General features: G+C 40.7%; 1 long non-coding RNA gene and 1 other non-coding gene across 3 annotated transcripts in view; both read right to left on the reverse strand.

Annotated features, from left to right (window-relative positions):
* LOC133228118 (uncharacterized) overlaps positions 1–21145 on the reverse strand; it is a 199997-nt gene that overhangs the window by 84770 nt on the left and 94082 nt on the right. The window lies entirely within an intron of this gene.
* LOC133228316 (U6 spliceosomal RNA) lies at positions 15405–15511 on the reverse strand. The gene has a single exon (XR_009730172.1). It is a non-coding gene; the product is annotated as a U6 spliceosomal RNA (small nuclear RNA).

Genomic DNA, 21145 nt, shown 5'->3' on the forward strand with positions numbered 1-21145 from the left:
AACTCCCCTGATTAAAATCCTCCAATGGCCTGGCATCATACTGCGAATACAAACCAAAGCTCTTTAAATGAGCCTCAAAGTCATACAGCTTTGTCCCCTCTCATCTCACTGACCTCTTCTCCCATTATGCATCCCCAAACACACCAGGTACTCTACTGACTTAGAGATTTTTCCCTTTTACTGGAATGACTTCCCCTAAATATTTCTTCCCTCTCCTCCTTCAAATCTGCCCAAATGCCACCTTCTCCATGAGGGTTTCCTCATGGAAGAGGGAATTTTCTAGAAAATTACCATCCTTAACTTTCCCTATTCCCTTGCCCCTATTTAATTTTGTCTATGGCTCTTTTTATCTCCCAATATACTATACAATATTTTACTTTATTTTTCATTTATGCTCTTCATTTCATCCTGGACTATAAGTTCCATGTGGGTAGTTTTGGTCATGGCTATGTATCTGCAGTGCCTAGAAAGATGCCTGGTACATAGCAGGTACTCAAGAGATATTTATTAAATGAATAAACATCTAGGAAGTGAAATCAGTCAGACTTGTTGACTGATAAAACAGAAGGGTTAGGAGAAGGAAAGAGTCTCAGTTGCTTTATAGGCTTTCCATTTGTCTGACTGGGAAGATAAGTGATACCATTTAGTAAAACAAGAATCAGCAGATACTGTAATTAGCTCTATTTTTGACAGATTGCCTTGGAGGTAACAGGGGAACCATTTGAGCCAGGTATCAATTATTGTCTCTGAGCCCCTAAATCCACCCTTCCTTGCTTTGTGTACAAAAGCAACCCCTGTAGACAAATATCCTTTACGAGCTGACTTGGTGTTAGGGTTTATCAGCAGACAGCACTGGAGGGACCCTTTGAGACCAAAGCAGGAGAAGTGAATCAGCATGTAGAAGGCCCAGGGCACTCACCTCAGAACCCCTCTCAGATCAGCTCCCATGCCCTCTGACAAGTTTTTCTCTTTCCTCTGACAGCCAAAATCTCCAAAGGGGCTGAGTCAGCCCTGGGAGGGAGGAAGGTAGCTTTTTTAAATTCTGAATTTCTTACATTTTTGCTCTTCCACAGCCCTAGAGGTAGTAGTTGCTTTCTGCATTTAATAATCTTCTACTTTTAGAGACTTACATTTCCTTTTGCTTCCCTAGTGGCTCAGATGGTAGAGAATCTGCCTGTAATGCAGAAGACCCAGGTTTGATCCCTGGGTCGGGAAGTTCCCTTGGAAAGAAGGGCATGGCAACCTACTCTAGTATTCTTGCCTGGAGAATTCCATGGACAGAGGAGCCTGGTAGGCTACAGTCAGTTTTTTTCTATTAAATAACCTCTTATTTAAATTGCTGGTATATTTTCTATCTCCTAACTGGACCCTAACCAACACAACATCCAAGTGGAGATGCCTCTTAATGAGCTGTAGATGAAGCTTTAAAGAGACATTTAAACAGGAGATTTATATGTGGAAGTCTCCAGAATACTGCTGGAATTTAAACCAAAGAGTAGATGATTAATCTGGAGAGGATAAACAGCAAAGACATCATGGGCTAAAGAGGGAGCCCTGGGTCACCATCACTGGGGCTTAGGGAGAGGGAGAGTTAGGAAAAGTGTAAAACTGGACAGTCAGGGAAAGGCGGAATTGGGAAAGTCAAGTGGAAAATAAGAAAAAGCCAAGAAACTGTCTCAGAGACAGAAAATCAAGAGAAGCCAGAGGCAGAGAGGGTTTCAAACAGAGCTTGATCAATAATGCAAATACTACAGGAAACTCAATTAAGTTAACTGGAAACATAAAATGAAGTTAGGACTAATCTTTTCAAGAACAATTTTAATACAGTGGTTTGAGAAGTCAATAAAAAGAGAGGAAGCAGGCATGACAGATGTAAGCCACTCTTTTACTAAACTTCAAAGATTAGGCTGCTAGAAGGGTTCAGTTCAGTTCAGTCGCTCAGTCGTGTCAGACTCTTTGCGACCACATGAATCGCAGCACACCAGGCCTCCCTGTCCATCACCAACTCCCAGAGTCCATTCAAACTCATGTCCATAGAGTCAGTGACGCCATCCAGCCATCTCATCCTCTGTCGTCCCCTTCTCCTCCTGCCCCCAATCCCTCCCAGCATCAGGGTCTTATCCAACGAGTCAACTCTTCGCATGAGGTGGCCAAAGTACTGAAGTTTTAGCTTTAGCATCAGTCCTTCCAATGAACACCCAGGACTAATCTCCTTTAGAATGGACTGGTTGGATTTCCTTGCAGTCCAAAGGACTCTCAAGAGTATTCTCCAGCACCACAGTTTAAAAGCATCAATTCTTCAGCACTCTGCTTTCTTCACAGTCCAACTCTCACATCCGTAAACGACCACTGGAAAAACCATAGCCTTGACTAGATGGACCTTTGTTGGCAAAGCAATGTCTCTGCTTTTGAATATGCTATCTAGGTTGGTCATAACTTTCCTTCCAAGGAGTAAGCGTCTTTTAATTTCATGGCTACAGTCACATCTGCATTGATTTTGGAGCCCAAAAAAATAGTCGGACACTGTTTCCACTGTTTCTCCATCTATTTCCCATGAAGTGATTGGACCAGATGCCATGATCTTCGTTTTCTGAATGTTGAGGCTTAAGCCAACTTTTTCACTCTCCTCTTTCACTTTCATCAAAAGGCTTTTTAGTTCCTCTTCACTTTCTGCCATAAGGGTGGTGTTATCTGCATATCTGAGGTTATTGATATTTCTCTCAGCAATCCTGATTCCAGCTTGTGCTTCTTCCAGCCTAGCGTTTCTCATGATGTACTCTGCATGTAAGTTAAATAAGCAGGGTGGCAGAAGGGTAGCTGCTGCAAAAGCACCAGGGTCTCATAGCCCTCCTGGCTTTCTGCTTCCCTCCTCTGTCATCACCCAGAGGTGCCTGACCTTTAACATCTTAGGTCTCCATTTGCTTTCTGCCCACAGCCTCTTACCCTTCCAGGTTTTTCTCTTCCTTACTGTGTTTACAAGTGCACACTCGCCCTCTCCCAGCACCAAAGCCCTTGCCCCAGAAGGGAGCGGTCCTGTAGCAAGTGAGACTTGAAGCAGCCATTCTGCAAGGGTCTGAGTGCAGGCTTTGGCAGCGAAGGCCTCATGTAGAGTTCTGCACCCCCTCTGATGTGTTGCCTCCATGCAAGCACTCCATCTCAGCAACCCTCACCCTATTTAGATGCATTCCGGGTCCAAGTCCAGCTCATATCCTTCATAACTGACCACTCCCCTCAGCTGCTGCAGACCCTGGCAGAGGATGAAGCTGGGCCAGGCAGCAAGCAGGGCTGCAGCGGGCACCTGGCTCAGGCTGGGGCACATGCCAGAGTGGTTGTGGGAAACTGGCCAGAGTTCACTGCATTTTCAATCTGCTTTCTCCACTTTGTTTCAATATGGTCTATAAAGGAAAAGAATCTTTAAAAAGAGGTGGATATATGTATACATACAACTGATTCACTTTTCTGTATTCCTGAAATTAACACAACATTGTAAATCAACTACATTCCAATGAAATGTTTTAAAAACTAGTAAACAAGTGGGTGCATACTTTTTACAAGCAGGGTCTAGATTTCTCACAGCCCTCCAGTTAGTTCCACTGGTTTTCTAACTAGCTGAGGGGACTCATCTTCCCAGTGATGGAACCCAGGGCTGGCATGCCAAATATGTGTGACTTGAACCACTCACTCCCAGGGCAGATCTCCACCTGTGTCATCTGCCTTCTCTTTTGTCCCCTCCCAGGGGCACAGGTTTCAACCTGATCGCTTCTTTCCTCTTCCCCTCCCACCCAATTCCATGTGGATCTTTCTTAGCCTTGGTTGTACAAGAGCCTTTCTGCTAGTCTCCAGTTATTATCCCAAAAGATTTGCTTCACATGTAGATTTACATTCAATGTGCTTGTGGCTGGAGGTTGAGTTCCATGTCCTCCTACTTGGCCATCTTGATCTGAATCCTTTTCACTGGTCATTTAAATCATCATTAGATAGTGAACAGTAAAAAAAGAAAAGTATGCAAAGGTAAGGACAAATTTTGTTTTATTAGCTACTCTAGGAGATAACACTAGCTAAACTTAATTGTTTTATATCAAACCACCTCAAAAACTTTTGGGTTTAATATAAAACACAGTCAGATGCATCGAAATCAAGTTCAAAATTCAGACTTACCCTGGAGGCACCAGTATGTCATTTAAGGATTTTAATCAAAGAAATGGGAATGGACTTGACTGACCTGTGACAACAGTTCACAGAGTCAGCAAGCTTATTCTGTGAAGGACCAGACGGGAAATATTTTAGGCTTTGCGGATCATAAGTTCTCTGCACAACTATTCAACTCTGCCATCATGGAATGAAAGCAGCTGTGAACAATACGGAAGTGACTGAGCGTGAATGTGCTCCCAAAAACCTATTCATAAAAACAGGTAGAGGGCCGGACTTGGTCCTTGGGCCATATAGTTTGCTAACCCCTGATACAGACGTAATAAAACCAAAAGGGGGGAAAATTAAGGATAAACTTCTAAATTCGCTTGCTGCAACTTAGTTAACTTTGAAGACAGAAGGCTTTTTAAAATTTTTTACTGATATGAAAAGACTAGCATCAAAAAGGTTGGGACTGTGTTTGTAATTCTTCTCTATGTCTTATGCTGATAGATTTCAAACTGGGGAAATCCTGCATTCTATATCTTAGCCTCAGGATCTCTTGTTACCTGAGTTAACACCTCTATTCCCTGCTGCCACAATGGCTGTTCTTGTTACTGCGTCAGACCCCTTCTTTCCTGACTGGTTTGTATTCACCTACATTTCAAATATACAGCTTTGAGGGAGAAGGGATAACAATGCCTGGCCTTATGGTAGTCCAAACACCCACTACACAAGAGACACATCAGTCTGCTCCATTAAAGAGCCCAGGACTACAAAGCCACTGTGTATCATGGGTATTACCACTCTGCCACAGACACTATTCACATATCTGGCTGCTTAGCCAGGTCTTTTATCCTATCTCTTTAATTAAAAAAAGCATCAACAATAGTCTTAAAATTTTTCCCATGCTCACTCATAACACTAATTTATAGCAAAAAAAATTTTGAAATAACTTCTTTTTCTCTCTTACTCTCTAGTTTCATTTCCAAATTACCAAGGAGACCTTTGAGTGTTAGAATGATAGTCAGATCTGGGGAAAACTGGCAAAGTTAGTTGTAGATACTGCCTCTTAAAACTCTCTAGGCTCTCCTTTAAAACTCTCTAGGCTCTCCTAATTCCTTTAGAAAGAATCAAAATGACTATACAGATGTGAATAATAGTAGCAATAATAGTTAACATTTATTGAAGGCTTCCTCAGAACTTTTCTTAAAATTCTGTATTTAATTCTCACGAGCCTATCAGGGGTTACTATTAAAGTCTCTGTTTTATATGGAAGGAAAACGAGGAGTTGGAGAGCCAGGCTTCGGTCCTCGGGTCACCAACTCCGAAACACACTGTGCGTTCTTGACAGCGTCCCCTCACTTTCCGACACCTCACGCTCCTCTCGCCTGTCATGGCTCACCTACTGGGGAGCCTTTGTTGTTGATGGGGTAATCAGACAATAATCGCAGAAGTGAAACTTGGTTCCTTTATCAGACTTTCCAGAGTCAGGCACGTTGGCGCATTCAACCAGATGTGGCAGGTTAAAGTAGAAGTAAAAAGATATTGAAAAGAAAACCATTATTTTCAAAGATGAGACAAACAAGTGTTCATGGCCCCACAGACTGAAACCAGCAGAGCTTGTGCCTGAATCCAGGCTTTCTAATGCCAGGTCCTTTCCAGGGACTGCTGCTCCTAACACGGACTTCCTCGGGAGTTCTCTTTCTCCAGGTTATTTAATGCCCTCCCATGATTAAAATAAATGATTTCAGAGAGCCCTTGAGAGTGAGTCTAAAGATAGGCCTGTGACATATCCCTGGAGTAGGTATTTTGGATGATGGAAACCTTCTGCTCTCCAGACCACAGAGTCTCTTAAATGAAGAGCTGACTCTAGTTTGGGAACTAAATTTAATATACTATCTAAATAATCTAAAAGAAAGATCTGGAAGTATTTTTATATACTGACTTTATCTATTAAATATATATTTATTTATGTCAAGTCTGCCTAAGATTTCTTTCTGGAACTCTTAGAAAATTATGCCACGACTCTAAGAGAAATAGACAAATCAAAACCATCTAAATTATATATATAGTTATTATCGTATTAGGTGGGGCTGTGATATTTATGTAGCAAGCCTGTTGGGGTTATCTCACAGAAAGGATGGACCTGCCACCCCAAATCTGGTTTGTATGTTGAGACTGATCATGCCACACATGAGAGGGTATGAAAAGGCTTATCACTCCCACTGTTCTGGGAGACCAGTGTATCCTCCTGACAAGTCCTAAGAAAGCACAGAGGGGCAACTGGCATAGGATTATATGATGCTTAGGAGGAGCAGGACCGGATGAGGGCTTCCTCTCAGAGATGGGCCTGGCATTGTTTGAACTCCCTGCCAGCACTAACTGAGGGAGCACCCAACTTTATTATTAGAAAGTTTACTGCTCAGATGTGGGACAAGGGAAGAAGGAAGAGTTGTGGGGTGTGAATACTGTCCATGGTCAAACATTAAAAGCGGAGTCAGACTCCTTAATAGAAAGCCCCCTCTAGATCCTGCTTGTTTCCTTTATATGATAGTCAGAATTTGCCACTATGCACTGCTTCATTGCTTGTTATATCTCTCTCCTGTCAACTGTGAACTCCAAGGACCATTACTTTCTCAGTTTCCTTCATTAGTAGATACCCAGAGCTTATCATAACATCTGGCACAAAAGAGATGATCAAATATAGTCACTGGAAGCCAACAGGTACATGAATGATGCTCAACATCACTAATCATCAGGAAATGCAAATTAAAACCACAATGACATATCAATTCACAATGGTTAAGATGGCTACTGTTACAAAAACAAGAGACAAGTACTGAGCAAGGCTATGGAGAAAGGGGAACCTCTGTGCACTGTTGGTGGGCATGTAAATTGGTGCAGCCACTATGGAAAACAATATGGAGGTGTCTCAAAAAATTAAAAACAGAACTACCGTATGATCCAACAAATCCACTTCTGGGTATATAGCCAAAGGAAATGAAAACAGGATATCAAAGAGACATATACACCCCTATGTTCATTGCAGCACCATCCACAACAGCCAAGATATAGAAATGACCTAAATGTACATCAACGGATGAAGGGGTAAAGAAGATGTACATATACACAATGGAATATTATTCAATCATGAAAAAGAAAGGAATCCTGACATTTATAACAAGATGGATGTATTTTTAGCGTAAACTGCTAAGTGAAATAAACCAGACAAAGACAAGAACTACATGATGTCAATTATGTGTGGAATCTTCAAAAAAAAAAGAAAAAGGTCAAACTCAAAAGAATAGAAAAGTAGGTACCATGGCCTGGGAGGTAAGGGAGATAAAAAGAAGCTGGAAAGGGTACAAACTTTTAGCTATAAGATGAATAGGGTCTGAGGATCAAATATAAAACATGGTGATTGTAATAACACTTACACAAGTGTTATTAACAACACTTATACAAGATATTTGTATAACTGAAATTTACTAAGGAGTAAAACTTAAATGCTCTCACGGAAAATAAAAAGTTAAATATGTGACGTAATGAATGTGTTAATTGACTAGAAGGAATCCTCTCACAATGTACACATACATCAAATCACCACAAAGTAAACTTTAAATATCTTATAATTTTATGTCTCCACTATACCTCATGTCTGAAATAATAAGCAAAAAATTAAAAATATTTTTAAGCAATAATAAAACAAAGATGCATCTGTAGGCTTCATTTAGCTATTCTATGTGTATCTATTAACAACATCCTTAATAACTCACCATTTACTTCATGCATCACTCCCCTGTACTTAGTGCAGGAGTGGTGCAGCGTATACTGAATAAATCCTGGGGACTGGTGAGACTTTGTTATAACTGCTGCTTAAATTGGTAAAACATTCTTTTCATTATGAATTTGATGGTGAAGTATACAGAATGGTTTCAATTATAATCCATGTTCACATGTTCATAACTTGATGAAAAAAAATGTCTTTGAGGCTGAAACTTTCCATTTCATGTTCAAGCTCCACCCAAATATAGTTATTTTTTTCCTCTCTGGAAAATTTGAGAAAATGTATGATCATTTATGAATGTGGAAAAAATGCAATCTTTCAAATGTTTAATTATATAAAAGGATCAACAATGAGAAAATCTTTAATATAAACCTACCATGCACATTTGTAAAAACCAAAATATAAATATAGCAGGCTTCAGAAAAGAGGTCATTTTTTTATCCATTTAGAGAAAAACCTTAATTTTGAATGACTGCTGACTTGAAGCTTAGAAAAAGCTGTATTATGCAAGCACAATAGAAACTTTCATGTTAAGTGTGATCATTTAATAAGCCTTTATTATATACTTACTTTATTAATTTTTGCTAAATGATAAACCATGGGCCAAGGACTAGAACTGAGGGTAGAAACTGTTTTCCGGTTTTCAAAACTCTGTATATAGTGTGTACTCAGAAATATTTACTTATCAAGCAAAATATATACAATATGGCAAGTAAATTTTTTAGTGCTTAAAGTTACTTTAACTTTCAGAAGTGATTTTTTACCAAATCTTCATAACAATTTACTTTGAAAATTTTTGAAAATTCCATTGTTTTTAATTCAGAATATTGCCTAGTTAATGCTTAGTTTGGGTGAAAGTCATCAGTCAGAGCTCCATAATCATTATTCAAAAGTTTAATTTCTTTGATAGCTTGGACCCAAGTACACACCCTACCCAAAGACAAAATGACCTGGAGACCGATTTAAAATAATACAATGCTTTTCACATCTTTTTTATATTCAATACAAATATAGTATTACAATGGTGCTCAGTCATGCAGTTGTTTCTGACTCTTTGCAACCCAGCAAACCACAGCTTGCCAGGCTCCTCTGTCCACGGGATTCTTCAGGCAAGAATACTGGAATGGGTTGCCATTTCCTTTTCCAGGGGATCTTCCTGACCCAAAGATCAAACCAGCATCTCTTAGCGCTCCTGCTTTGGCTGGCAGATTCTTTACCACTAGCGCCACCTGAGAAACCCCAACAGTATTATAATCACTTCAGTCGCTCAGTCATGTCCAACTCTTTGCGACCCCATGAACCACAGCACGCCAGGCCTCCCTGTCCATCACCAACTCCCGGAGTCCACCCAAACCCATGTCCATTGTGTCAGTGATGCCATCCAACCATCTCATCCTCTGTCGTCCCTTTCTCCTCCTGCCCTCAATCTTCCCAGCGTCAGGGTGTTTTCAAATGAGTCAGCTCTTCATATCAGGTGGCCAAAGTATTGGCGTTTCAGCTTCAACATCAGTCCTTCCAATGAACACGCAGGACTGATCTCCTTTAGGATGGACTGGTTACTGCTTTTTAACATCTTACAGTGGAACAGGCATTATGCCTAGCACTTTGCACAAATCATCTTCACAACAATTCATGAAGTATGTATCATTTCCATTTTACAAATGGGGAAAAGGAGGTTTACATTGTTACACACCTATTAAGAATCACAGATAAAACTGATCTGCCTCCAGAGTACTATGGCCCTCTTATCCACAGTATACAGCTCTAGAGTCTTTGATATGAAATGCTAAAACCCCAATGGTACTAAACAATGGACATTTAGGTTTCTCCCATGTCTTAGCTATTGTAAATACTGCTGTGGTGAAGATCTTTCCAAGTTTGATTTAGCAACTTCTGAAATAATTAAATACACCTACTCCTTGGAAGGAAAGTTATGACCAACCTAGATAGCATATTCAAAAGCAGACATATTACTTTGCCAACAAAGGTCCATCTTACTTTGCCAACAAAGGTCTGTCTAGTCAAGGCTATGGTTTTTCCAGTAGTCATGTATGGGTGCAAGAGTTGGACTGTGAAGAAGGCTGAGCACTGAAGAATTGATGCTTTTGAACTGTGGTGTTGGAGAAGACTCTTGAGAGTCCCTTGGACTGCAAGGAGATCCAACCAGTCCATTCTAGAGGAGATCAGTCCTGGGTGTTCATTGGAAGGACTGATGCTAAAGCTGAAACTCAAGTACTTTGGCCACCTCATGCGAAAAGCTGACTCATTGGAAAAGAGCCTGATGCTGGGAGGGATTGGGGGCAGAAGGAGAAGGGGACAACAGAGGATGAGATGGCTGGATGGCATCACGAACTAGATGGACATGACTTTGAGTGAACTTTGGGAGTCGGTGATGGACAGGGAGGCCTGGCGTGCTGCAATTCATGGGATTGCAAAGAGCTGGACACGACTGAGTGACTGAACTGAATTGAACTGAAATAATTTTAAAAGATTAATATTTGTGTATACAGGTCCATAATCTCTCCTCTGAAGTCTTTGCAGTCAAGTGTGTTTCAAATTCTGTGTGTTTCTGATTTTAGGGAAGTATTACTTGGTATACACTATATACCACATAATGTCCCCAATGGCGTCTGAAAATCCAACTTGCAGTCAAATGCATTCTTATATCTGCAAGAAACACTAATAAAGATTCCAAGGTGCATCAGTTTAGGTCAGATTGGTTATTGGATTTTAAAGAAGTGATGCATATATAAATGGAATACTAATTAGCCATGAAAAATGATACAGATTAACTTACATGCAAAACAGAGGCACAGACATAGAGAACATATACATTGATACCAAGGGGAAATGAGGGATGAATTGGGAGATTGAGACAGATATGCTGCTAAGTTGCTTCAGTCATGTCCAACTCTGTGCGACCCCATAGACGGCAGCCCACCAGGCTCCCCCGTCCCTGGGATTCTCCAGGCAAGAACACTGGAGTGGGTTGCCATTTCCTTCTCCAATGCATGAAAGTGGAAAGTGAAAGTGAAGTCGCTCAGTCGTGTCCGACTCTTAGCGACCCTATGAACTGCAGCCTATCAGGCTCTTCCGTCCATGGGATTTTCCAGGCAAGAGTACTGGAGTGGGGTGCCACTGCCTTCTCCATGAGACAGATATACTATTATGTATATTCATAAAATAGACAACTAATAAGAACCTACTGTATAGCACAGGGAACTCTATGCAATGCTCTCTGGTGACCTAAATGGGAAGGAAATCCAAAAAAGAGGAGACAGATGTAAACACATAGCTGATTCACTTTGCCATACAGCAAAAACTAACATGACATTGTAAACAACTATACTCCAATAAAAATTTAAACATGAAATAATGCCATTTGCAGCACCATGGATGAACCTAGAGATTATTGTACTAGTGATAGTGAAGTAAGTCAGAGAAATATATCATATGATAACATTTATATGTGAAATCTTTAAAAAATGATACAAATGACCTTATTATTTATAAAACAAGAATATACTCACAGACTTCAAAAACAAACTTCTGGTTACCAAAGGGGAAAGGTGAGGGAAGGAATAAATTAGGAGACAGCACGCAGAGCACGGGCGGCTGCGACGGCGCGCAGAGCGCGGCCGAGAGGAGCTACCCCACGTCCGTGATCAGGGGCAGAAGCCAGGAGGACCCCATGCCTGAGGGGCGGTGGCCGAGAGGAGCTACCCCGCATCCGAGGTCAGGGGTGGCGGCCAGGAGGAACAACCCCATATCCAAGGAGTGGTGGCTACGCGGGCACCGGAGGGCCTAGAGGAGCTCTTCCACATTCAAGGTCGTGAGGGGTGGCGGTGAGGAGATACCCCTCGTCCAAGGTAAGGAGAGGCAGCTGTGCTTTGCTGGAGCAGCCGTGAAGAGATACCCCACGTCCAAGGTAAGAGAAACCCAAGTTAAGACGGTAGGTGTTGCAAGAGGGCATCAGAGGGCAGATACACTGAAACCATAATCACAGAAAACTAGTCAATCTAATCACATGGACCACAGCCTTGTCTAACTCAATGAAACTAAGCCATGCCCTGTGGGGCCACCCAAGATGGGCAGGCATGGTGGAGAGGTCTGACACAATGTGGTCCATTGGAGAAGGGAATTGCAAACCACTTCGGTATTCTTGCCTTGAGAACCCCATGAACAGTATGAAAAGGCAAAATGATAGGATACTGAAAGAGGAACTCCCCAGGTCTGTAGGTGCCCAATATGCTACTGGAGATCAGTGGAGAAATAACTCCAGAAAGAATGAAGGGATGGAGCCAGAGCAAAAACAATACCCAGTTGTGGACATGACTGGTGATAGAAGCAAGGTCCGATGCTGTAAAGAGCAATACTGCATAGGAACCTGGAATGTCAGGTCCATGAATCAAGGCAAATTGGAAGTGGTCAAACAGGAGATGGCAAGAGTGAACGTCGACATTCTAGGAATCAGCGAACTCAAATGGACTGGAATGGGTGAATTTAACTCAGATGACCATTATATCTACTACTGCGGGCAGGAATCCCTTAGAAGAAATGGAGTAGCCATCATGGTCAACAAGAGTCTGAAATGCAGCACTTGGATGCAATCTCAGAAACGACAGAATGATCTCTGTTCGTTTCCAAGGCAAACCATTCAATATTACAGTAATCCAAGTCTACCCCAACCAGTAACGCTGAAGAAGCTGAAGTTGAATAGTTCTATGAAGACCTACAAGGCCTTTTAGAACTAACACCCAAAAAAGATGTCCTTTTCATTATAGGGGACTGGAATGCAAAAGTAGGAAATCAAGAAACACCTGGAGTAACAGGCAAATTTGGCCTTAGAATAGGGAATGAACCAGGGCAAAGGCTAATAGAGTTTTGCCAAGAAAATGCACTGGTCATAGCAAACACCCTCTTCCAACAACACAAGAGAAGACTCTACACATGGACATCACCAGATGGGCAACACCAAAATCAGAGTGATTACATTCTTTGCAGCCAAAGATGGAGAAGCTCTATACAGTCAACAAAAACAAGAACAGGAGCTGACTGTGGCTCAGACCATGAACTCCTTATTGCCAAATTCAGACTTAAATTGTAGAAAGTAGGGAAAACCACTAGACCATTCAGGTATGACCTAAGTCAAATCCCTTATGATTATACAGTGGAAGTGAGAAATAGATTTAAGGGACTAGATCTGATAGAGTGCCTGATGAACTATGGACGGAGGTTCGTGACATTGTACAGGAGACAGGGATCAAGACCATCCCCATGGAAAAGAAATGCAATATATACATTACTACATACAAAATAGGGGCTTTGTAGGTGGCTCAGTGGTAAAGAATCCGGCTGCCAAGACAGGAGATGCATGTTCCATCCCTGGGTCAGGAAGATATCCCTGGAGGAGGAAAGGGCAACCCACTCCAGTATTCTTGCCTGGAGATCCCATGGACAGAGGAGGCTGGCAGGCTACAGTCCCTGGGGCCACAAAGAGTCAGACACGACTGAGTGACTGAGCATGCATGTATGCATATATAAAATAAATAATCAATAAGGACCTACTGCACAGGGATCTCCACTCAATATTATAAAATAATCTTATGAGAAAAAAATCTGAAAAAGAATCGTGTGTGTTGTACGCTCAGTTGTGTCTGATGCTTTGCAGCCCCGGGGACTGTAGCCTGAAAGCCTCTTCTACCCATGACATTTTCAGGCAAGAATACTGGAGCAAGTTGCCATTTCGTACTCCAGGGGATCTTCCCAATCCAGGGATCAAACTCTCTTTGCACCTCCTGCATGGGAAGGTGAATTCTTTACCACTAGCACCACCTGGGAACCCTGAAAAAGAATGGATATATGTATATTTAATAACTGAATCACTTTATATTTAATAATAGTATATTTAATAACTGAAACTAATAACAGTATTGTAAATCAACTATACCCCAATATAAAATAAAAATTAAAAAAAAAAAGTTGGGAAGACAAATATGTATAAAGAAAATAAGAAAGACTGGGCAAAATTTATAGTGACCTAAGTAATATAGCTAGGAATATACCTTTTAAAGTGGAAAGAACTTTTATCAAATGTTAGGTTTTCAATTATCTGTATTATAGGAAGCTAGAATTGTGAATGTGCAAAAAAAAAAAAAAGATTTCTTTTAAAAATGTGCTTGTTATTTGAGCTGTAATTAAACGGAGAAAATCTTTGCAAATATATTTTCCTCCTACTTGTGAACTTTTAAAAAGTGAAAATTTGTCTTTTCACAAAGTTCAAATGAGACAGAACAAGCGATTATGACCTTCCTCTGGTGTGGATGTGACATGCTGATTTTGCTTAAGCCAGGAAGTGTTTGTGTTTTTAATTAACCAATAAAACAAAGAAAGCTAAAAATAAATATGGAGCTACAGCACATTAAATCAATTATACAAGTGTTTTTCCTAGTAAACAGACTTAGATATTATTGCCCTTCCTACATTTTTTTTTTTTTTTACAAAAAGTACTAACACATGAAAAGCAAACAGTGTAATTCTGCGGCATAAGATGACACTTTCATGTAAATTGCTTGGTGGTATTAAGCTGGCCCTGTGTGTTTCCCACATTCATTTGTCATATATTGATGCTGGCATTACCACTGGGTTCCTGTGAACTCAAGTGAACTCTTTTTTAAAAATTTTATTATAAAAGAGTTTAAATAGATACCAGGTAGAGAGAACAGCACAATAAACCACAGTTCATCCAGCACCTAGATTCAGTGACTGCCAGTATTTTCCCATATTTTATCTCTCTCCCTCTCTCATGTTTTCTCACTCTTTCTTGCTTTTTCACCTACTCAGTTATTGAAAAGCAAATCCAAGATATCGTGACATTGAACTCCAAAGTACTTCAGGGTGAATTTTTTAAAATAAGAATATTTCTTTGCATAACAACAATACATTAAAAAACTTAACACAGCTATGATCCTTTAATTTCATCTAGTACCCAGTCATATTCTAATTTCATTCATACCTATATAGTCAAGTAAAGTGGAAATTGCATCCTCCCTGGGCTTCTCTGGTGATAAAGAAGCCACCTGCCAATGCAGGAGACAGAAGAGACGCAGGTGCAATCCCTGAGTCGGGAAGATCCCTTGGAGAAGGAACTGGCAACCCACTCCAATATTCTTGCTTGGGAAATCCCAAGGACAGAGAAGTCTGGTAGGCTACAGTCCACGGGGTCTCAAAGAGCTGGATTTCGTGACCAAGCGATAATAACAATAGGCTAGTACAGTGTTGGGACACAGAGGGGAAGTGAAGTAAATTCAAGTACCTTTAGGCAACACATGCCTGTGCCTGAGTTCTTACTTATTTTATTTTCCTTTCTGGTAGATTTCCATATTCCACTTTCTGATCTTGGCTTCTAATATTTACTAGTTGTGTGATGACTCAAGAGAATGCTGCATAATCACTCTTGTCATCAGTTTTCTTTTCTTTTTTTTTTTTTTTTATGGAACGCTTCACGAATTTGCGTGTCATCCTTGTGCAGGGGCCATGCTAATCTTCTCTGTATCGTTCCAATTTTAGTATATGTGCTGCCGAAGCGAGCACCATCAGTTTTCACATCTGCAAAATGGATCTGATAAAACTTGCATCAGGGGATAGTTGTAAAGATTCAGTGAAACAAAACCTTTAAGCACTCAATTATGGTGCAAGTGCTCCTTAAATGTCCACCTCTTGTCCACTTTGATTAAATTAAGATTGCTCCATTTATTATGGAAGTAACATCCTACAACACTTCATGGGAAATAGATGGGGAAACAGTGTCAGACTTTAGTTTTGGGGGCTCCAAAATCACTGCAGATGGAAATCACTGCAGCCATGAAATTAAAAGATGCTTACTCCTTGGAAGAAAAGTTATGACCAACCTAGATAGCATATTCAAAAGCAGAAACATTACTTTGCCAACAAAGGATCATCTAGTCAAGGCTATGGTTTTTCCAGTGGTCATGTATGGATGTGAGAGTTGGACTATGAAGAAAGCTGAGCACCAAAGAATTGATGCTTTTGAACTGTGGTGTTGGAGAAGACTCTTGAGAGTCCCTTGGACTGCAAGGAGATCCAACCAGTCCATTCTGAAGGAGATCAGCCCTGGGTGTTCTTTGGAAGGAATGATGCTAAAGCTGAAACTCCAGTACTTTGGCCACCTCATGCGAAGAGTTGACTCATTGGAAAAGACTCTGATGCTGGGAGGGATTGGGGGCAGGAGGAGAAGGGGATGACAGAGGATGAGATGGCTGGATGGCATCACCAACTCGATGGACGTGAGTTTGAGTGAACTCCGGGAGTTGGTGATGGACACGGAAGCCTGGTGTGCTGTGATTCATGGGGTTGCAAAGAGTCTGACACGACTGAGCAACTGAACTGAACTGAACATCCTACAACCTTGCAAGTTGTTCTTGATCAGCTCTCCCACTCTATCCCAGACACATTCTTTCCTCTCCTACCATCTTTCTCCCTGCTTTTTACTTTTCTCTCCACTGACATTGCCTGTACCTTGGGCTGCGGAAGATAAGGTATTAATATGATTCCCATTCTTACAACATCTAAAACTATAATCACCACTACCAAAAACAATAACAGCAACAATAACTGCTTATATTTAATATTTCAAATAGTTTTCACATGCCATATTTGATGCTGTTCACAACCCTATCAACAGGATATTACTATCTCCCTCTTTATAGTTAAGGTAGCCAAAGAGTGAAGATTTGTTTGTGGGTTCAGGGGAAAAAAAAATGTTGTTACCAGTATTCTTACCAATTATCAGCCACTCTTCAACTAACAAAATAGACTGATGAATTTTCATTTGTTCTTTCTACTTTGAAGCTGATTTTGAGGATTGGGGAGGCACCAGTTGGAAAGACTGTGGCTCCAGGTTAGAGTTTCTTTTTAAGTGTTGGTTAAAATAACTTAACTTTGAAGAATGTTGTATCCTTTAGGAAACTGGTTCTGATTTAAATAAATTCTGCCACTCCATATTCTGTCTCGGAAGCAGATTTTATAAGAAACTGTAGCTGAAGGAACTGGAGCATATCTACTTTAGTTTATATAAGCCCTGCTAAGGCAATAGAAAGTTAAGGGCCAAAGCAAAAATAATCAAAGTTTGTATGTGATAATCTCTCTGTTTCTGTAACAGAAAGGTCAGAGAAAGAACAGGGACTGTGGAAAGCAAATGAAATTCCTAGCCTTGATATTAATACTTAGTGTCGTGATCTGTGCACAGGCTGGAAAAGAATTTCCAGACATGAGACAGAATGAGAGGAGAATAAAGTTTACTAGCGTGGGAGAAGCTGTTAGAACAGCAGGCCAGATTAAGGGAGAGTCGACCCCTTTCATGGGCTAGTAGCCCATTTTTTATAGTATCAAGACAGAGAAAATTCCTATTGGAGGGTGGCATTAGGTGACGGGTTAGGATGCTGTAGGGTGGGCAATAGGGTGAGTATTTTGCCCAATATGGGGTCAGGGAACTGGTAGGTTTAGATCTGGAGGCTCATAGCAACAGCTGCTATGGGGATTGGTCAGTTCCAGAGATTTTTGTTCTGTGACCTTGGTACGGGGCTACACACCTGTGACCTTGCTATTGGGCTCCACAGTAAGGAGCCATCCAAGGATTCACCGTAACAGCAGGGGGATTCAGTTGAGAAAAGCTGCCCACAGGGGGTTCACTACGGCAACTCTGAATCTACAGCACTCCTCTAGAGTGGACTTCTTGACTGTTAAGTAACAGAAGTAAGGTAAACTCCCCCCCGAATAACAATAGTAAAATTATACTTGTAAAAATTTCAATAACTCATTAGAGACTAATGTAACATACACTAGTATAAGATGAGGAGAAAGATAGTTAATTAGGATAATTGGCTTTATATACTACACTCTTTAATTGCCACACCATAATTATCCTTAGAAGAATCCTGTTAAATTGTATGAAAGTGAAAGTCTCTCAGTCATGTCCGACTCTTTGCAAGCCCACGGAATAGTCCATGGAATTCTCCAGGTCAGAATACTGGAGACAGTATCCATTTCCTCCTCCAGGGGATCTTCCCAACCCAGGGATCAAACCCAGGTCTTCCCACATTGCAGGCAGATTCTTTACCAGCTGAGCCAGCAGAGAAGCTTTAAATTGTATAAATCCCTAAAATAATACCTACTCTAGTTGCCCCTTTATTAAAAAAAAAATCCCCAGTGGAAATTGTGAATAAAAGTTGTTGTAGAAACTGGCCAAATATTTGTGAGGTTAATATATATTGAATATCAAACTCAGAACTTTTTTTCCATTCTTTTCCCAAGGATAAGGTAGTTCAGGGCACTGTAAGTGATCCTGGAGGATAATAACGTTTGTAATGGCAAAAACTCAGTTGGTGCCATATTTAAAAAAAGAAAAAACAGACTGAGGAAAATATCCAGAGGAAAAGGATATGAGAAAGGAAACAATCAAAACCCCAGCCAGAAAGAGCAGCTGTGGGATAAGCATGGAAGTGGGAGCGAGATTTCAAAAGAAAGCAAATACCATTTTCATTACTCTTTTATAAGTATTCATTTGTTAGAAATATCAGAGTGTTCTAGAATTCATAGAACCAGACAAAATTCTTGCCCAGGAGAAAAAAATCAAAGACCTACCAGTGTCAATGTGTAGACCCCATGGACTGTAGCCTACCAGGGTCCCCCGTCCATGGGATTCTCCAGGCAAGAATAGTGGAGTGGGTTGCCATTTCCTACTCCAGGGGATCTTCCTGACCCAGGGATCAAACCTCGGTCTCCTGCATTGTAGGCAAATTGTTTACCAGCTGAGCCACCAGGGAAGCCCTAGAAACTCATTACCTGGACTCTATTCTTTTATCAAATAGGAGTAACTGGGGCCCCATGGTTTGTTTTTATCCTACATATTATAACCACTGCTGTGATTTAATGGTGATTTGTATCTTAGCTAATCTTGCTGCTACGGTTTGAATGTCTGCGTGACTCCCAAGACTTGTGTGTTGAAGTTCTAATGCCCCATGCTTGCTCTGTTCCCCGTTTTCTCTCTGAACTAACAGAGTCACAGTCCAGGGGCTCTCGATGTAAAAATATGGTGGGCATCTTGATTTTTCCCTTTGCTTGCATGTATATCATACTGCTCAACAACAACAAAAATCAATTAACTTTACTTGCCAAATGTCTCTCAAGTCGACTTTCCTTCTTGGTCCTCCCACAAGGCCCAGATTTTTATTTCTTTTTATTTCTCACTTGTGTTTTAACAGTCTCAAACTGGCTTCTAAGACACACATTCTCCCTGTGTGTCTCTCTGCAGAAAGGTAAACTTGAAAAATTCAGACAATATTGCTAAATAAATAATAAAAATCAGAGGTTTCTGATCAACTGGGAGTAAACGCAGCCTTTTCTGCAGGACACCCAGATAACCCACGGGCAGGTTCTAGTGTCTCCCCTCAAATTCATTCTTCATCCACACTCCTACTCTCCTCTCAGCTGAAGTTCCTTCTGTCCCTAAAATACACGAAACTTGCATTCCTTACATATGCTGCTCTTTCTTCCTAGAATGCATCCCTCTTTTATTCAAGGCAAAGCTCTGTTCACTGCTGTAGTATCATCTCTCCTGAAAAAGATTTTCCAACTCCATATTCTCATAACATAGCAGTCATATTTGAGCGTTAATCATATGCTGACCCCTCCATGGGTTCTGGCTTCCTGAGAGCCAAGACTGCTATACCACTGGCCCTCAATACAAGTTCTTTTTTTAATTTAATGTAAATTTATTTATTTCAATTGGAGGCTAATTACTTTACAATATTGTATTGGGTTTGCCATACATCGACATGAATCCACCATGGGTGTACACGTGTTCCCCATCCTGAACCCTCCACCCTCCTCCCTCCCCATACCATCCCTCTGGGTCATCCCAGCGCACCAGCTCCAAGCATCCTGTATCATGCATCAAACCTGGACTGGTGATTCGTTTCACATATGATATTATACATGTTTCAATGCCATTCTCCCAAATCATCCCACCCTCACCCTCTCCCACAGAGTTCTATACATCTGTGTCTATACATCTATACATCTATACATCTGTGTCTCTTTTGCTGTCTTGCACACAGAGTTATCATTCTATACATCTGTGTCTCTTTTGCTGTCTTGCATACAGGGTTGTCGTTACCGTCTTTCTAAATTCCATATATATGCGTTAGTATACTGTATTGGTGTTTTTCTTTCTGGCTTACTTCACTCTGTATAATAGGCTCCAGTTTCATCCACCTCATTAGAACTGATTCAAATGTATTCTTTTTAATGGTTGAGTAATACTCCATTGTGTATATGTAACCACAGCTTTCTTATCCATTTGTCTACTGATGGATATTTAGGTTGCTTCCATGCCCTGGCTATTATAAACAGTGCTGCAATGCCTAAATAAAAGAATAAATTCATCAATAGAAAAATAAATCAGTGTTAGAATTTCTAAATAACTTGAGGGATAAAATTTCTCAAGCAATCTTAAGCACCGTTTACAGGAATACTAACTATAAACTTTCAGTCAATAAATCTTAAGTAGATCACTCCAATAACTTAAGAGTGTTGGGGTTATGGTATTCATGTAGTGTTAGTCACTTACTCGTGTCCTAGTCTTGGCAACTGCATGGACTGCAGCGCTCCAGGCTCCTCTGTCAATGCTGTTCACCAAGCGAGAATGCTGGAGTGGGTTGCCATTCCCTTCTCCATGGGATCTTCCTGATCCAGGGGTCGAACACAGGTCTCCTGCATTGTAGGCGGATGGATTCCTTACCATGAAGGAAGTCTGATGGCTTTTAATTACTTGGCTTTTGATCACTATAAAGTTATTTTAAGTAATTAAAAATTATGTTATTTAACTTTCAATTACTTAAAAGTTATTATTCCCAAAATTCATGCTAAGTTAGACTGCCCTTCCTCTTGCGTTCTATAACTTTATTTATTCACTTAAGAAATATCTTCCTTGTGAGATTCTAAAGTCCATCAGAAAGTATACCATGCTTGTTTTGTACAACACTCAATTTGCAATACCTACTCACAATATCTGGCCCAAAGTAGGCTGTCAAACAATATTTAGAGAATGAATGAACAGATGGATCGATGCTTGTCAACTGCTAAAGACCCTGACAGATGAAGACTTAAATATGGTTTAAAACAAGTGGACTGGGCCTTAAATTGTAT

This window comes from Bos javanicus, chromosome 16 (genome assembly GCF_032452875.1).
Source record: "Bos javanicus breed banteng chromosome 16, ARS-OSU_banteng_1.0, whole genome shotgun sequence".
NCBI lineage: Eukaryota > Metazoa > Chordata > Mammalia > Artiodactyla > Bovidae > Bos > Bos javanicus.